Raw genomic sequence first — 16,745 nt, forward strand, 5'->3', positions numbered from 1 at the left:
CTATGCTTCATGGTTAATATAACTAATATTGCTGACTCCTCTAGCTCAGTCTGCAGTGCTTTCCTGTGTGTTTGCTGCTTGTTTAGGGTCTTTTTTTTCTTAATTGTATTTTTTTTTTAGCAAAATTGGTAAATCTCAGTCTGCAGATGAATGTTAAGGGAGTAGAAAGGGACTAAATATACTGGATTGGCTGGAATCATTTCCTCAGTTCTGTCATTGACATGGAATGTGCAGTCAAACCAGTGGAAAATCAGCTGTCTAAACTACATTTTGAGGTTTATTGCTGTTGTTTCTCTGAACCAGGAGTAAGGGGCCTGCATGACTAAGAAGGTGTCATCTGTTGTACATAGCTCTGCAATGGCAAAAGCACTCTCAATCTTAAGGCCATACTATTTGGGTATCAGTTATCTTTTTGAATCCTTCTGTCAAGGTTAATGTGTGCTGGTGGTCAGACACTGCTTCCCTCCAGAAAGTTTCCTTTCTGTTTCTCTGATAGTGGATGTTTCTTTTGTTTAGTCTGAATTGGATTGGGCTCTCCCTGAAGTTCTTGATGGAAAAGGCATTGTGATCTCAATAGTGAGGTACTGAAGTGCTTGTAACAATCTTGGGAATGGTCAAAGCTGGAAGAAAGGAAGACAGTATTTCTCTGTAACAATGCTCCAGGGTCAGGGTGTGTAGCAGGAATGATAAATGGATACAGATCAGCACTTCATAATGTCCCTTTTGGAGTAAAACATGTTTTGGTCTCTCCATTCTCACAGGCACATGATACTGCAGAGCTTCACGATCAGAAGTAAAGTCACCTGGACAGTTGCCTCCTGCCTTCCTAAATAGGTAAACATACTAGAACAGAAACAGGGACCTACCTACCTCATTGCTGTAAGTAGCCAAAAACATCCCCTCCACCGCCCAAATTAGCATCTGTCATTTAGCTGTTTTGAAATGCTGAGCAAAAGGGTCTTGCAAAGGAAACACAAATCTAATTTGTTTTCTGGTTGACAGCAATTAAGTGTAGCCAACCAAAGAAACCCACTAAAATTATTAACAAGCTAACAGCATGCCTGTCTGTGGCAACATAGAGCTGATGGATGATGCAGTGTTACTCATTAAATGAATCTTTATCTGTGCCTCCTAAAGCTTCGATGCTAAGTTCCTAAAAAACACCCATAACATTGCCATGTTAAACTGCTGCAGCAGTTGATCTGTCACTGCAGAAGCTCTCTTTTGGGCTTAGTTCTTTGCTTTCATATTTCTTAACAGTTCATTCGATAATAACATGGTGCAACCCATTGTGAGACTTAAATGGAAGATGCCCATAGTAATAACCTTGTTAAGGACAGCCAGCTGAACAATGCAGTTGCTAAATAAGTGGTGTTTAGCTGATTATGAGCTGCTGTAAATTGCTGTTTACCTGTTGACTTCTCTGTCCTTTCTCTAGGGAGAAGGTGGGTTTTCTGGTGTGTATGCCTACCTCTTCCGCTTCACCAAGATGAGATAGGCATGTGGGAGAGAAGGGGGATTTTTGCAAGTACAACCTACCATGGTAAGTTGGATTTTGTCCCTGCTTCTGCTACAGAATTTCTCAGTGATGCTAACTACATTGTTAAAACCTAACTTTTCACACAAATGCTTCTCCTTCCCTGGCAGTGTGTTAGGCATAACCCTTCCTTGGCAGCAGTGCTTGATTAAAGAAGTTCTTCCCTACTGCTTTTTCCTCCCCTGCCACATAGTTCCACAGAACTGCTTGAGGTGACATTCAGTAAATTAAAGCAGCAAATTAAATGGAGCTGAAAATAATTACTTTCTGCCATATACACAAGTATGTGAAACTGTGGTCTGTATTCTTGATTTGACACCACAAGGCCTGTCCTGGACGTTATACTGAAAATTAAGTACGTAGGAACTAGATCTTTAATTGTGAGTTGCTAAATACCCTTAAAGTTGTAATAAAGTGCAAGGACTCCAAATTAATAATGCTTTTTAAACTAATCTGTCTTCCTTGGCTCCATTTTTTAAATAGTATGGTAATTGCATACCTTACAGGCACATTCTTAAGAAAGATCATTAATGCTTTGTGAGACATGTATCTGCTGAACAGTTGAGCTTGGAAGGAAAGAAAAAATCCTGAACCTTCCTTCAAGAAGTTCAAAAGGTTGAGTCACATGGGAATGTGGTGGTGTTATGATATTTGACATTCATGAAGTGATCTGTAACATTTTAATAAGGAGCAGCAGTAATGCTGTTGTCAGATTCCACAATCTGTAGATCTTAATAAGAATTGAGCTACACACCTTTTCGTAGACTTGGTACTCCGTCTGTTCAACAATGTGTTTCCTTGTTTTCAGAAACAATTCTTGTTAAAATCTGCAACATGGTAAGAGGCAAATGTTCTGAAGCCACTCAGAGGAATAATGTTTGTTACCTTGGCATCTCTGATAACCGGCTGGTGGTAAGGCCAGTCTGCAGAGCCTCCTTGAGTTAGCTGTTGCATGGATTTGTGATGGTCTGTCTGATCAAGGGGTAGCTGAGTGGTAGTGCTCTTCAGATTGGCTTTAATAAGTGCTATGCCGATTTATGGATAAATACTTTACTTGTGTTGTTAGATACAGATTGTTAATACAAAGTGAAAGTATGAGGAGGAGGGGTTTTTAGCTCACTCCAGTGTCGGGAATAGTATTTGGAAGATAAGCTCTTTCTTATTAGGACTCTTAACTGTGAAGTAGATTAAATTTCTTTTAGGTGTCTTGATTCACACTGTACCTCATTGAGTTATAGTAACTATTTATTCTTGTCATGGTTTAAACCCAGTCAGCCATAAATCAGCCATGCAGTCTCTCTCTCACTCCCCCCCCCTTTTCTTTCCCCCGCTCCTGAAGCGATGGGAAGGAGAATCGAAAGAATGTAACTCCCACGGATTGAGATAAGAACAGTTTAGTAACTAAGGTATAACACAAATCACTACTGCTACCACCAATAATAATGATCAAGGAAATAACAAGGGAAGAGAATACAACACCTCACCACCAGCCGACCAACAACACCCAACCCAACTGAGCCCCGACCGATACCTAGTCCAACCCCGCAGTCATCTAGGCCTTCTGGGTAACTGCCACTAGTTTTACCTCCTGGGCATGACGTGCTGTGGTGTGGAATACCTCTTTGGCTAGTTTGGGTCAGGTGTCCTGTCTCTGCTTCCTCCCGGCTTCCCCTCCTCCCTGGCAGAGCATGAGGCTCAGAAAGTCCTTGATCAGAGTAAACATTACTGAGCAACAACAAAAACATCGGTGTTACCAGCACTGTTCCGAGGCCAAAAGTCAAAAACACAGCACTGCATCAGCTGCGAAGAAGGAGAAAAAAATGACTGCTACTGCTGAACCCAGGACAATTCTACAGCAGTCAGTATTGAAACTTCAGCCTTATAGATGCCAGAGAAATTCAGCAGTGTCTCTCATGATTAGATTCATAGCATCTGTTTTCCAGTTTGCTTTACAAAAGGGCTTTTTCGTTTGGGTAATAAAGAGGTAGGAGCCTAGACTCTTGCAGTGGTAGGAAGAAATAAATCTTTCTGCTGGATTATTTCTGTGTTTAGTTTTTTATTATTCAGGATTACGTGAACTTGTATCATGAGATAAGTTGACCATGAGCAATGGAGATGAATAGGGGAGGCAGAGCTTCATAACACCAAGGCAGTGCTTCTAGCAAGGCTTAGGGAATGTAATGGCAGGTTCACGGTATTTTGAGTAGAAAGGAATTGGAAAAAAAAAAAATACTCAAATTCAAACAGAAGAAACCTCCAAGCTAACTAACTTTTATCTTCTCTTGCCTCAGGAATTATTTGTAATACTTTTGATGCTTCCCCATCTCTTCTACATAGAAGAAGTTTGGGTCTCAAAGGTGGTGAATACTTATCATTGATCACAGTGTTTTGGGCAGACTGTTGCATTGCGTATGTCTTCCTGAAGGTGCTGGCTTTAGCTGACTTTGAAATGGTGTATTTTTCTACTAAACTTCTCTGCTTAAGTTGGAGATTGTGCTTTTAAAGCCTGAGCTACATCCTTGTTCTGCTGCTGATATTCCAGCCTTCAGTGGAGCCATTGTCAGTAGCAGAGTTCTGAGCTTCCATAAACATTGTCCTGACAAACCTTAAAAGAGATTTTGTAAGTAAGATGATTGGAAAAACTGTCATTAACTTGCAGGTAGTGCAAAGCTTAAGAAAAACAGAAAAAAAAAAAGGCAAAAGAGCTCAAAAAGGTGTCCTTGACCAATACTGCTTTTATTTTTCTGTTCTAAGTGCGCTAGCTGAGCAGTCACTTTGTGTGTTCTGCTGGTGGTGGTGTGCTCTCTTGTGCCTTGGCATGTATGGTCTTGTTTTTCTGCTGTGCTGTCTCATGAAGTCCATAGTCAGCCCTTCAGAACGAGCTGGGTTTCTGTGTCTGACAGTTGTGAACTTTGATAATATACTGTATTGATCTGGGGACCTGAAATTATTTTTGTCAGTTCTTCTGTTTTCTTTCCTTGTTGAGTCATAATTATCCAAATATTATCTGGTATAGTTTTAAGAAAAAATAATTTTCTTTAATACTGCCAGGGGTGCAGTAAGAACATAAATATAGGCCTGGGTAACAGTTCCATATTATTCTTTCTGTCCGCATGGATTCTGAGTAATCAGATTTTCATACAGTATAGAAAAAGATGACAAGAATGTTTGCATACAAGCAAAGCTTCATACTAAGTTAGAATTCTCTTTTCCTATTTCTAAGCCTGAGCTGTGCTTAGATTCTGTTGGGGTTGTTGGTTGGTTGGTTGGTTGTTTTGTCTCTGACTACCAAAGGTCTTGTCTTGAGTATAGATTCTTTCTCTGTCTCCCACATGAAGTGGGACTTCACGTGCCAAGCTCTCTTAAGGCTCCTGAACTGTTGCAGTGCTCATCAGTTCTGTCTATAGCTGTGGCACCATTTTTTCTCAGAACTGTGTTCAAGCGTTGCATACGGAACAATTCCCCTGAAACCATTGTCACTTCAGAAGTCCTTGTGAGTGAGGATGTTGCCCTCAGCCCCCACAAGTCCCCATCTTTCTACGGGTGTCTAACTAATTGTATTTGCCCTTGCCATTGAGCACTGAGCAGAGCGCATTGCTCTGTTCTGCGGGGGCAAAGTCAATCCATGTTAATGATTTCTCTAATTTTTCAAAAGTGATTATTTTATTCGGAGCAGTGACGTCAGCCAATTCTAGTTTCATGGTAGTGGTCAGAGATAAGTAATGCCTGCGTCAAGACAAGTTAGGCTCTTTCCACATTTGGGGCTTGATTTATAGAATCATAGAATCACAGAATAGTTAGGGTCGGAAAGGACTTTAAGATCATCTAGTTCCATTTAGCTGAAAAAAAAATCTAAACGTGGTTTTCAGGAGTCATAACTTTATGGCTCATGTGGTTTACCTTCCTAACCTTGATTTCAAGTGTGTTCCTTATCTAAAACAAATCTTTTCTAGTGAGTCTCATCTGTGCATCTGAAGTGTTTAATTCTACAGTATATTTTTGCTGGATTTTGCTTTTCAAGGACAAGAATAGTAGGAAATTGAGCAGACCAGGGAGCCCACAGAGCTGATGAAAAAGGAGGAAATTAAATGATCCATTTTTTCACCTTACATTGCTAATCTAAAAATCCTCTGATGGCAAAATTCACTTCTAAGCATTTAGTCATTTGTTGCAAGAATCAATCCTTCTTGGATATCCCTTTCACCAGCTTTATAGAATTTAATTCTCTCTGTGCTCTCTGCACAAGACAAAAAAGAAAACTCTGTCTTGGACAGCTGAAACTTCCAAGTCATAGATGCTGTTGGCTTGCTGTCTTGAAGCTGTAACCTGTTCTGTGTAAACCCTTCTGTTCCTACTAAGCTCAATGTCTACTTTGACAGGGGAGTTTTCAGGGTTGTAAATAAGCCCAAGTGTCTCTCACCCTCCCTTCCAGTGCCTGCTCTAGGCTCATCCTAGATCTGTATCCTAGATCCCACATCTGCACCAGAGGTCTAGAGGTCTGCTGTCCCTGAGGGCTAGTGATGGTATCACCTAAATCATAACAAACTACAACTTGCAAGTTTGTAGGAAACGGTTTTCTCTGGAGTGTAAGCAATGTCCCAGCACTTCCTGCTAGTTAAGAAGGTGGTTATCAAGAGAAAACAAACCTCACATTTGGTTTTCTGATGCAGTCAGTATAACTTGTCAGAGTGATAAGCCAGAAATGTTATTCCATTCTGTTCAAGTGTCCTCTTGGCTGTTGCTGTGGTAGTATTTTTACACAAGTATGTTGGCTTATTATAGAGCAGTGGCATTTGCTTTTGTAAATAACTGGGACATACTACCTGTCACTACCGGCAGCTTACTCCTGAATTCTTCATTTGGCAGTTACTGTTAATTTTAGGCTCATCTAAGACCATTTGATTGTAGTCTGTATGAATTTCAATATTAAATTTGTCTTAGGAATCTTCATTAAGATACAATTAATAAAGACTAACTGCTGTACTAGGGTACTTGGGCTGCTCTGCCTAATGTGGGTGGGAGCAGAAGTGTGTTTTAATTACAGGCAATGCTCCATCTTTTTAAGATTTAATTGCTAGGTGGATTGGTTATTTTAATTACTGTCTGAGACAATTTTGTTACTACATAACAGTGTTTTACTGTATGAGGTACATATTGTCAGTGAGTGCAGTGGTATTGCTTTGCTTTTTCAAATGGAGAAAACAAACATTCTAGTTTATGCTCTACCTCTGGGATGTGCCTTCACAGGTTTCATTACCGATTTTGTCTGTGTGAAATAGACTCATCTGCTTCGTCATGAAATCAAAGTACTTTTGCTAGAAGTAAAATACTTCTAAACCCTGTTCCATAGTGAGAAATGAGATTCATCCCCTTTTGTACAACTGTATAAATTATGGTTTTCACCACCGAAAGACTTCATGCCTGTAAGACAGTAACTTCACATGGCTTTTCAGGCCAGTGTATCCAAGGAAAAATTTCATTTCTATCTGAGGTAAGTTCTTAGGGAATTCCAGGAAGATTTTGCTTGTCTTGAAGATTTCTTGAAGCTTTCGCAGTAAAGCTTTGTTTTCCCAAGGCAGGTGCTTCTACACCTGCCTGAAAACAATTATATTAATACTTTAAAAAAATGCTGTGTTCTCAATGGACAGTTCAGTCATGAGGATGTGTTTTTAAGAAAAAAATACTGGTTTAGTTCAAACCAAGAGCCTGTCATTCTAAAGAAATACATCTGAATCTAAGGAGGTTTTAATACAGTGTGACATGAAAATAATCAATACAGAGCAGTAGAAGGATACAGCTTAAACATTTCATGCAGTAGAAAGAGTTTTATAGCACTGAAACACTCCTTTTATCATTATTTAGCATGAAGCCCATGAGAATTTTGACTGTTGTTTTTGCTATTAGTTGTACGGTGCTCATATTAGCCTAGTGTCTGCAAATTAAGCTGGCTGACAATGCCTACAGGAGGAAAACATGAGGTCTGTCTCTCTTGACATATTACTATTTTAGATACTTTTCTAATGTACTAGACCTTTAAAATCAGGTCAATTCAAAATAAATGTCATCTGTTCTACATGCTACATGGGCTCTGTAATAAATTCTTACATTGCAGAACCAAGCTATAGCCTAATCTAAGTCCATTCAGAGTCACAATTAATGTTGTTTTGAATTACCCCTCTTGTGAAGAAAAGAAGAATTTCAGGAAAATTAGACAAAAACTATCCATGCCTGATCTCTGTTTTATTAATGCGTGAAAGGGCAGAGAGCATATGGATGGAGATTCTGGTACTGTTTGTATAGCTAATTGGAGACAGTTGATAGAGAAGACAGGGAGTAACTCCTTTTTGGGTAAATTATCCCCTCTCAGTTCCTCTTGAGCTACTGCCATCACTTATTTCCTGGTCACATTTTGATAAATTTTGATAAATTTGGAACTGAGTCAACATCCTTTGTGTACTTCATATAATTATGGATGTGTTCTTTGTGTACTTCATGTAATTATGGATCTGTTCAAGGCAAGGTTGGATAGGGCTTTGGGCAGCCTGGTCTAATGGAAGGTGACCCTGTCCATGCCAGGGCATTGGAACTAGATGGGCTTTAAGGCCCCTTCCAACCTAAACCAGTCTGTGATTCTATGTTGCTTGTATTGTTTCCCTGAAGGCTTTGAGATTTGGCGGTTTCATTTGTGTTCTTAAGTTAATTATTGATGCTTTATCATAAAAATGTATTGTGCACTGATGTGTAGTAAACTAACAAATCTCTTGTCTTAGTAAATGAGCAATGATTCAAAGGATGTCTTGACAAAATATCTTAGTTGAGCAGTTGTACAAGTAATCGGATGAATTTTTATGGTGAGGTATTTTATTTTGTGAGGGAATGATCTTTATGCAGAAATTAGGAAGGATTTGCAGTCTTTTAAGTGATTGTTAACAGAGATTTTAATACATACAAAAATCATTGCAATACGTTTTTTCATTGATTCTGGGAGCATTCTTGTAGTGGTGTGAAGGACCAATTGGACAGGAAGACTCCCAAGGTCAGCTTTCTGTGATGATATTCTGTAAAGAGTCTGACTTTCAAGAGGTAAAATATTATGGGAAAGTTTACTGCTTATCTGTAAGTAGCAATGGCAATTCTAATGTAAATGTTCTGAATGTCTTTCTGTTGGGGGCATGTTACCTGGAGCTTTTTAATTCTATCATTTGAATTATAGAGAAATACAGAGCCAGAGTATCAACCTCCTACTGGAGGTTGTTTACATAATTTTGGGCCTTTTGGCTATGGCTTTTCTTTAGGAGAGTGACAGGCTAATTTAATCAAGCAGCTGTGGATTTGTATATGCAGTCACATAAGCTCTGTAAAAAATCACAGGTCAGATTCAGGACTGTTTGAAGTTGCCCAAGAAGTTCTTCGCGGCTGAATCTCTTTTGGATTAAATCTGTTTGTGAAAGTGGTGGCTTTTCTTTTTTTTGTTTTCCTTTTTAACTCAAGCCTCTAGTCTTTAGAGATCATCATAATAGAAACATTAATGCTACATGTAAGAAAATAGTAGTTGCTGTGTAGTTTCTGATTTACATATATTATGTTGCACATAACCAGGTCAATTTCTGTATTAATTTAAACACAAATACTCATGCCACTGTATTAGTTCAGGTCCAAGTTTAAATATTTGACTAACTTATGGTAGTAACCTTCTTGTCCAGGCACCTTCACTTTTACTTTAAGACTAGTACTTGAAAAAGCAAATTGTTATCAATGAGATAAAATTTAGCTTGTACCTTTTTATATTTTAAAGTATTATGAACTCCCCAGAAATGGTTTGCTTTTCAGTATCTACTGGCTGCAGCTTCAAGAAATGAGCTCATTCTGTCTGTCATGAAATGGAGAGCACTGCTGGTTAATTGAATGGTTCAACAAACTGAAAAGCAAGATGTTTCTCCAAAACATTTGTGAGGAAGAGAAAGCTGACTCAGACAAGTGAATGTTGCACGTATTCGCTGTCTGGCAAACTGACTGATTTAGTGGAAAGTGACTGATACAAACAATAAAATCATATTTTTTCAAATAGGTTTCTGCAAAGCTCAATAGGGAAATGAGAGAAACCCTGTTTTTCTGCTTCTTCGCTGTGGTTGATCACTTATAAGCCACTGTTTTGATGAGCTCATTGTGTTGGTTTTTTGCAGGTGATGGAAGAACAAGAAAGGGGTTGGGTGCTTGGTGTTTTTTTTTCTTTTATGTGGTGTAAATCTTGCCTGTCTGTTGAGTATCTGTGTTGCCAAACACCACTGATCAGTTGTCTGGGGACCAGCTCCCCATGGAAATAGATTTTTCTCTCTTTCTCTCCTCCCAGCCATTTGTATTTCAGATAACACCTAACTGAAATTGCAGATCACTACTGGAATCATTTCTGCTCCATCTCCGCATTCTTTTATTTTGTACCAACAGTAACAGGATTGATTCTTTCTTCTTTGCTATCTGGCTAACAAGCAGGCCTGCCTGTCAGGCAGAGCCCTTTTCTACTATGCTGCTTGGAAAAACTTCTAACAAATTGGCAGTATGTATTGTTCAGAGTGATGATATTTTGTTTCTAAAAATAATTGCCAGCAAAATCTCCCAGTCAGCTCTGCTCTGCCTAGATCTGTGCTCTGCATAGATCAGCTGCGAAGCTGGAGTTTGCTCAGTGTGTCTTTAAAATAAAGACAGAAAAATTAAATGCGTGAAAGAGGATGTCAGTTTGGATAGCTTCAAGGAAATTTTATTTTATAAATCTGTCTACTTGCCAAGGCTTTTTTGTTATAAAAAGCAGAGAACAGTGCAGGTATTTCTGAAATCCCTGCTTAGAGATGTTTAGAAATCCATATAAATAATTCCTTCTGCAGTAGATAAAACCGCAAGATATTTACGTGCTGAAGCTTGCAGTAAGCTCTGCAAAACATGTTCTAATTCTGTAGAGTGATGTTGTCACCATGTTTGTCAACTGATGCTCAAGGAGAATAAAAATTCTGCTGTATTTTCCCCTCTTTTTTTCTGTCTAGTAGTCTGTGATGGGCAGCTTGCTTCAGGAAAGATTGTTCATCATTTAGTTCACAGGTGCTGTTTCCATGTGTGAATTTGGTACAGAAGTTAAAAAAAAAAACAGGCACTGTCATTATTTTCTTTAGCTGTTGTCTGTAGACGTTAATATTCAGTGTGGTGCAGGTTTTTGTTCCCCCCCCACAGGCTTATATTGCAGTCAGCAGTAATTTAATTTTTTTTTTTTCCCCTGGCTTTCTAAATGGCCTGTTTCACACTGATATTTAACTCCATGTCCTGCTTTTCATAGAATGTAGTAATAGATTATGATGACAATGGCAATTAGAACTAATGGTCTGCTTCTTAGAGATGTTGAATATACATGAATCCTGCTGAAGTTGGTCAGAACTGATCAGAAGCTCTCAATAATCAGTGTGTGCTATTTTAACACCAAACTTTGAATATCTGTTTGTTGTTAATGCTTTTTTTGTGTACAGTTCTGCGTGTTTCGTGTGACACTTTCCTTGATTCATCAGCTTCCAGTTTTCCTCATTGAACCTCAGTATTTCCTCTTGCTATTATTTTGTTAATATTACCTCAATTACAGGGAAAACCCATAAATTGGGATTATCCATTTTTGTAACCACAGAGGAAGCTATACTTTTTTGTGGGGAGAGCAAACTTGCAGAATGTTACCGAATTGATCTGACTAAATGAAAGAGGGGTTTTCTTGCTGCTTAGGGCATCTTCTATTTTCTTTCTGTTTTGATGAACAGCCATTCTTAATACTATGGAAGTTCACACTAGACACTAGATGTTTTGATGGAAATGAAGTGAGGTTTGTAGCTTGCCAATATGTATAAGCACAAGCCTGAAGAGGAGTTTCAACACAGAAAAGGAACTGATTCCAAGAAAACTGCAGTGAATTATAATAGCACAGTACTAGTTTAGCCATTATCTTTTAAAAAAAAGATCTGCGTGGTGTATGCTATCATTTGGCAGAAAAAAAAAAAGCACCAAACAACCCCAAAGAACCAAAGCAAAGCTTTAATAAACCAGGACAGAGGCCCAGCTGACCAAGCCTGCTGTTCTGTTAGTTCACTGAAGACAAATCTTTTCAGCTCTTCCTGCTGGCCCCCAGGAAATCTCTAATTGGGGTGCAAGAGGTCACTGACAGGTTTTGAAAAATATTTAACATAAATCTTGTCTTTAATACTTTCTGTCCCGATCTTTCACAGACACATAGAAATTAGTGTATGCTCCTCATATGAACTGGGCAGATTCTTCCAGTATCCTCAGAGGCTACCAAACACCACTTGGGTCAGTTTCAGTCAGTTTTAGAACAGCAGTCTTCAGTGTGCTTAAAGCGGGTTAGTAGCCACTATGTAATTGATTATAATCATATTTCAGTTCTTTCTGGCGACGCATGACCTTCACTGCATGGCTTTCCTACAGCCTGACACCCGGAGCTGAGGAAGGGTTCAGGATTCAGGTTTTCATCAGCTACATGACAGGCTGTGACCGCTCAGTCACTAGTGTAGTTATTGAGTTATTTAATGGCCTTTAATACTGCATCTGCATTGTATTGTTCTGCACTATTCAAATGGGAGCAGGAGTGCTTACCCTGGATTTGTCTGATGCATGGTTTTCAGTTTTCCTGATGGGTTCTTCACAGACTGTCAATTATTTATATAGTTTAAGTGAAACATGCAGTTGCTGTACTTAAATTATGCATCTTCAAAATGCTGTGATATGAATCATTCCTGATTCCATGTCTTCTATCTTTATTTTCTCCTTTATATCTGTAGTGGTTCTAAAAATCTTAGCGATGGCATTAAAGCATAGCTCTTAGTAGGATCTTAGTTTAGTTTTCCAAACAAAATGCGATAACTGAGGAACTAGATGTTTCACAAAATTGAGGATGGGAGTCATAGAATGATAGAATCATAGAATAGTTAGGGTTGGAAAGGACCTTAAGATCATTCAGTTCCATCCCCCCTGGCATGGGCAGGGACACCTCATACTAAACCATGTCACCCAAGGCTCTGTCCAACCCAGCCTTGAACACTGCCAGGGATGGAGCATTCACAACTTCCTTGGGCAACCAATTCCAGTGCCTCACCACCCTTACACTAAAGAACTTCTTCTTTATATCCAATCTAAACTTCCCCTGTTTAACCCATTACTCCTTGTCCTATCACTAAAGTCCCTGATGAAGAGTCTCTCCCTGGCATTCTTATAAGCCCCCCTTCAGATACTGGAAGGCTGCTATGAGGTCTCCATGCAGCCTTCTCTTCCCCAGGCTGAACAGCCCCAACTTTCTCAGCCTGTCTTCATACGGGAGGTGCTCCAGTCCCCTGATCATCCTCGTGGCCCTCCTCTGGACTTGTTCCAACAGTTCCATGTCCTTTTTATGTTGAGGACACCAGAACTGCACACAATACTCCAGGTGAGGTCTCACAAGAGCAGAGTAAAGGGGCAGGATCACCTCCTTTGACCTGCTGGTCACGCTCCTTTTGATGCAGCCCAGGATACAGTTGGCTTTCTGGGCTGCGAGTGCACACTGAAGCCGGCTCATGTTCATTTTCTCATCAACCAACACCCCCAAGTCCTTCTCCGCAGGGCTGCTCTGACTCTCTTCTCTGCCCAACCTGTAGCTGTGCCTGGGTTTGCTCTGACCTAAGTGCAGGGCCTTGCACTTGGCATGGTTAAACTTCATAAGGCAGTTACCGATTCTGGTTTGCTGCATAATGTATCTGTGTGAGCTCTTTCTTGCTATGGCGTGTTTGGTCGCTGTGTGCACTGTGCTGATGTGCTTAGTGCTGAATTTCAGGGCATTGTTTGAAATCATGACACCTGGCAAGCTAGCAGCTTGCTATTCTTTCTACATTATATGCACCTAAGGACTTACAAGAACTTTCCCTCTGTACGTAATGTGAATCTCAGAATTTCAATTCTGTTGGTTTTTTTAGGGTTTTTGTAAGAGAGGGAATTTTCTCATCAGTCTGTCACTGAACCTGTGGGGTGAACCAGTTGGTGGGATCAGTATTTTTGTCAGTGTTGTGGTTTAAGCCCAGCTGATAAGTCAGAACCATGCCGCCGCTCACACACTCACCTCTCTTCTCCCCCCCTGCTCCTGGAGGGGTTGGGGGAGAGTCAAAAGAATGTAACACCCATGGATTGAGATAAGAACAATCCAGTAACTAAGGTATAGCACAAACCACTGCTGCTACCACCAGTAGTAATAATGATAAGGGAAATAACAAGGGGAGAGAATAGAAAACTAAAAGGGGAAAAGGAAAAGAAAATAATAAACACAAGTGATGCACAATACAATTGCTCACCACCAGCCAGCTGCTACCCAGCCCTACCCAAGCAGTGATCAGGGCCTTCTGGGTAGCTCCCCCCAGTTTATATACTGGGCATGATGTGCTGTGATATTGAATACCCCTTTGGGTAGTTTGGGTCAGGTGTCCTGTCTCTGCTTCCTCACGGCTTCCCATGCCACTCCTCACTGGCAGAGCACAAGCCTGAAAAGTCCTTGACCCAGAGTAAACATTACTTAGCAACAACTAAAAACATTGGTGTGTTATCAGCACTGTTCTCAGGCTAAAGTCGAAAACACAGCACTGCACCAGCTACTGAGAAGGAGAAAAATAACTGTTACAGGTGAACCCAGGACAATGATGAATGTGGAAAAATCAACATTATATTTTGTCTTGATGTGAGGAACAATGCAAAGTGAATAGTAACAGTCAAGCCTTGTGTTTAAAATAGCAGCTGAATTGTCTACATCAAGGCATGAGTATGCTGAAGACTTCATTTTAAAAGACTATACTGAACTCTTCATGTGTTGACTGTGAGTTTGACATACAATTAAGCGTTTGAGCCTTTCTCTAATCTCTGTGTACAAGGAGATAAAGGATGCTTGGAGAGTTGTATCAATAAGACTCTTTCTACAGAGCTCATAATGGAAACACTTTAGATTTCCTTTAAACTCCTGCCTTCATATCACTGTCAGCTCAATCCACTGCGCACATTTCAGAGTCAAACTAGCATAAACTAAGGAGGGAAGAAATGTGTTCCATTTCTCACATGGAAGGACCACTTGTCAGAGTAAAGAAGAAATTTTTCTTTCCCTTTTTTCTTTTTCCTCTTTTGTTTTTTTTTTACCTCTAGCTGGAGGAGAAATCATCAGTAACTTGTGACAGGCTGTAGAGGCTTGGGACATAGATAAAGTGGTGGATGTTTCTCATGCAGTGGTTACAAAGAGATGTCAAGTGATGAAGGTTCAGTACAGAAAGAAAATCTGTTTGTGCTAGCACTTCAGGCTGTGCTAGTGTGAAGTACCAGTTAGATTATCAAAAGTGCTTTACTCTGGGGAGTAACATAACTGTCAGAAGTGTCTGCAAGAACATGAAGTATTAGCCAGCCATAGATGTTTTGTAGATGAGCTGTAGACAGATGCTGTGTGTTGAATTTTGTACTTTGCTCTCACAGTTTTCAACACGGACACTTCCAGGACATAGCACAGCTGCTTTCCATAACTGGAATAGTAATTTCTTTGGTGCTTGTTGTTTCTCTTTAAGAGGGCCTATGTATTAACCATTGCCATTTTTTAACATAACTCTCTCTTCCTTCAGGTGTTCTTGTTATTGGCAAAACAGACCTGACTTGGGGAAATCAGTGTAATTTACTACCAATCAAATCAGAGTAGGGTAATGAGAAATAAAAACAGATCTTAAAACATCTTCCCCCACCCCTCCTTCTGCCCAGGTTTAGACATTCTGATTGGCTAAAAAAACCCAACATTAAGTCCTCTTTCGACTGAAAGAAGTAGGTCACATGTTGGGTGGAAAGGGTTTTTTTTTTTCTATGCAGCTCATGTATTAAACAAAACTATGGAAATGTTTTAATCATCATTTGCTAATACGTAGCTGAACAAAAGAATATACTTGAGTGCTTGATTTTCTCCAGGACAATGGCAGAAGTTAACTTCTCCTTCGCAAAAACATCATCGTTTGATTTTGAAGGCTGCATACAGTTTTTAGTTATTTCCCCACAGCTAATAGGAGTTTCATAGTGCAGCTATTTCAGTTTGTTAACGTGGTATTCACACTTGATGGTTATTTCTATCCTTTGCAGTCGAAGTATCTTTAAAGGTGTCACAGCTATGAAAAGTTACCTCTGTAACTTGGTGAGGGTTTTCCAGTTGTTGGGATTTTGTTGAGTTCCATGAGGGTGATAAAGATGAGGGTCATAGGCATATTTCATTTGTCTGATACTTACATTTCCTCTGCAATGTACAAGATAGTTATTTTTATGTTATTCTGAACTTTAATTTATTTCTGTATGAGGTTGTCTGTGGCGCCGTACATTCATGAGGAAGTTTCAACAAAGAATTGAAAATAATTCTTCGGTAAGATAAAGAGTGACATCCCTCAGGGATTGGTGTTGGGACGGGTCTTGTTTAACATCTTCATTGCCGACATGGACAGTGGGATTGAGTGCGCCCTCAGCAAGTTTGCCGATGACACCAAGCTGTGTGGTTCGGTTGATAGGCTGGAGGGAAGGAATGCCATCCAGAGGGACCTTGACACACTTGTGAGGTGGGCTGATGCCAACCTCATGAAGTTTAACCATGCCAAGTGCAAGGTCCTACACCTGGGTCAGAGCAATCCCAGGCACAGCTACAGGTTGGGCAGAGAAGAGATTCAGAGCAGCCCTGTGGAGAAAGACTTGGGGATGTTGGTCAATGAGAAAATGAACATGAGCTGGCTTCAGTGTGCGCTCGCAGCCCAGAAAGCCAACTGTATCCTGGGCTGCATCAAAAGGAGCATGACCAGCAGGTCGAAGGAGGTGATCCTGCCCCTCTACTCTGCTCTTGTGAGACCTCACCTGGAGTATTGTGTGCAGTTCTGGTGTCCTCAGCATAAAAAGGACATGGAACTGTTGGAATAAGTCCAGAGGAGGCCACGAGGATGATCAGGGGACTGGAGCACCTCCCGTATGAAGACAGGCTGAGGAAGTTGGGGCTGTTCAGCCTGGAGAAGAGAAGGCTGCGTGGAGACCTCATAGCAGCCTTCCAGTATCTGAAGGGGGCCTATAGGGATGCTGGAGAGGGACTCTTCATCAGAGACTTTAGTGACAGGACAAGGGGTAACGGGTTAAAACTTAAACAGGGGAAGTTTAGATT

The sequence above is a fragment of the Pezoporus occidentalis genome, unplaced genomic scaffold, assembly GCF_034315485.1.
Source record: "Pezoporus occidentalis ecotype Australia unplaced genomic scaffold, CSIRO_AGI_Poc_V1 ctg11, whole genome shotgun sequence".
Classification (NCBI taxonomy): domain Eukaryota; kingdom Metazoa; phylum Chordata; class Aves; order Psittaciformes; family Psittacidae; genus Pezoporus; species Pezoporus occidentalis.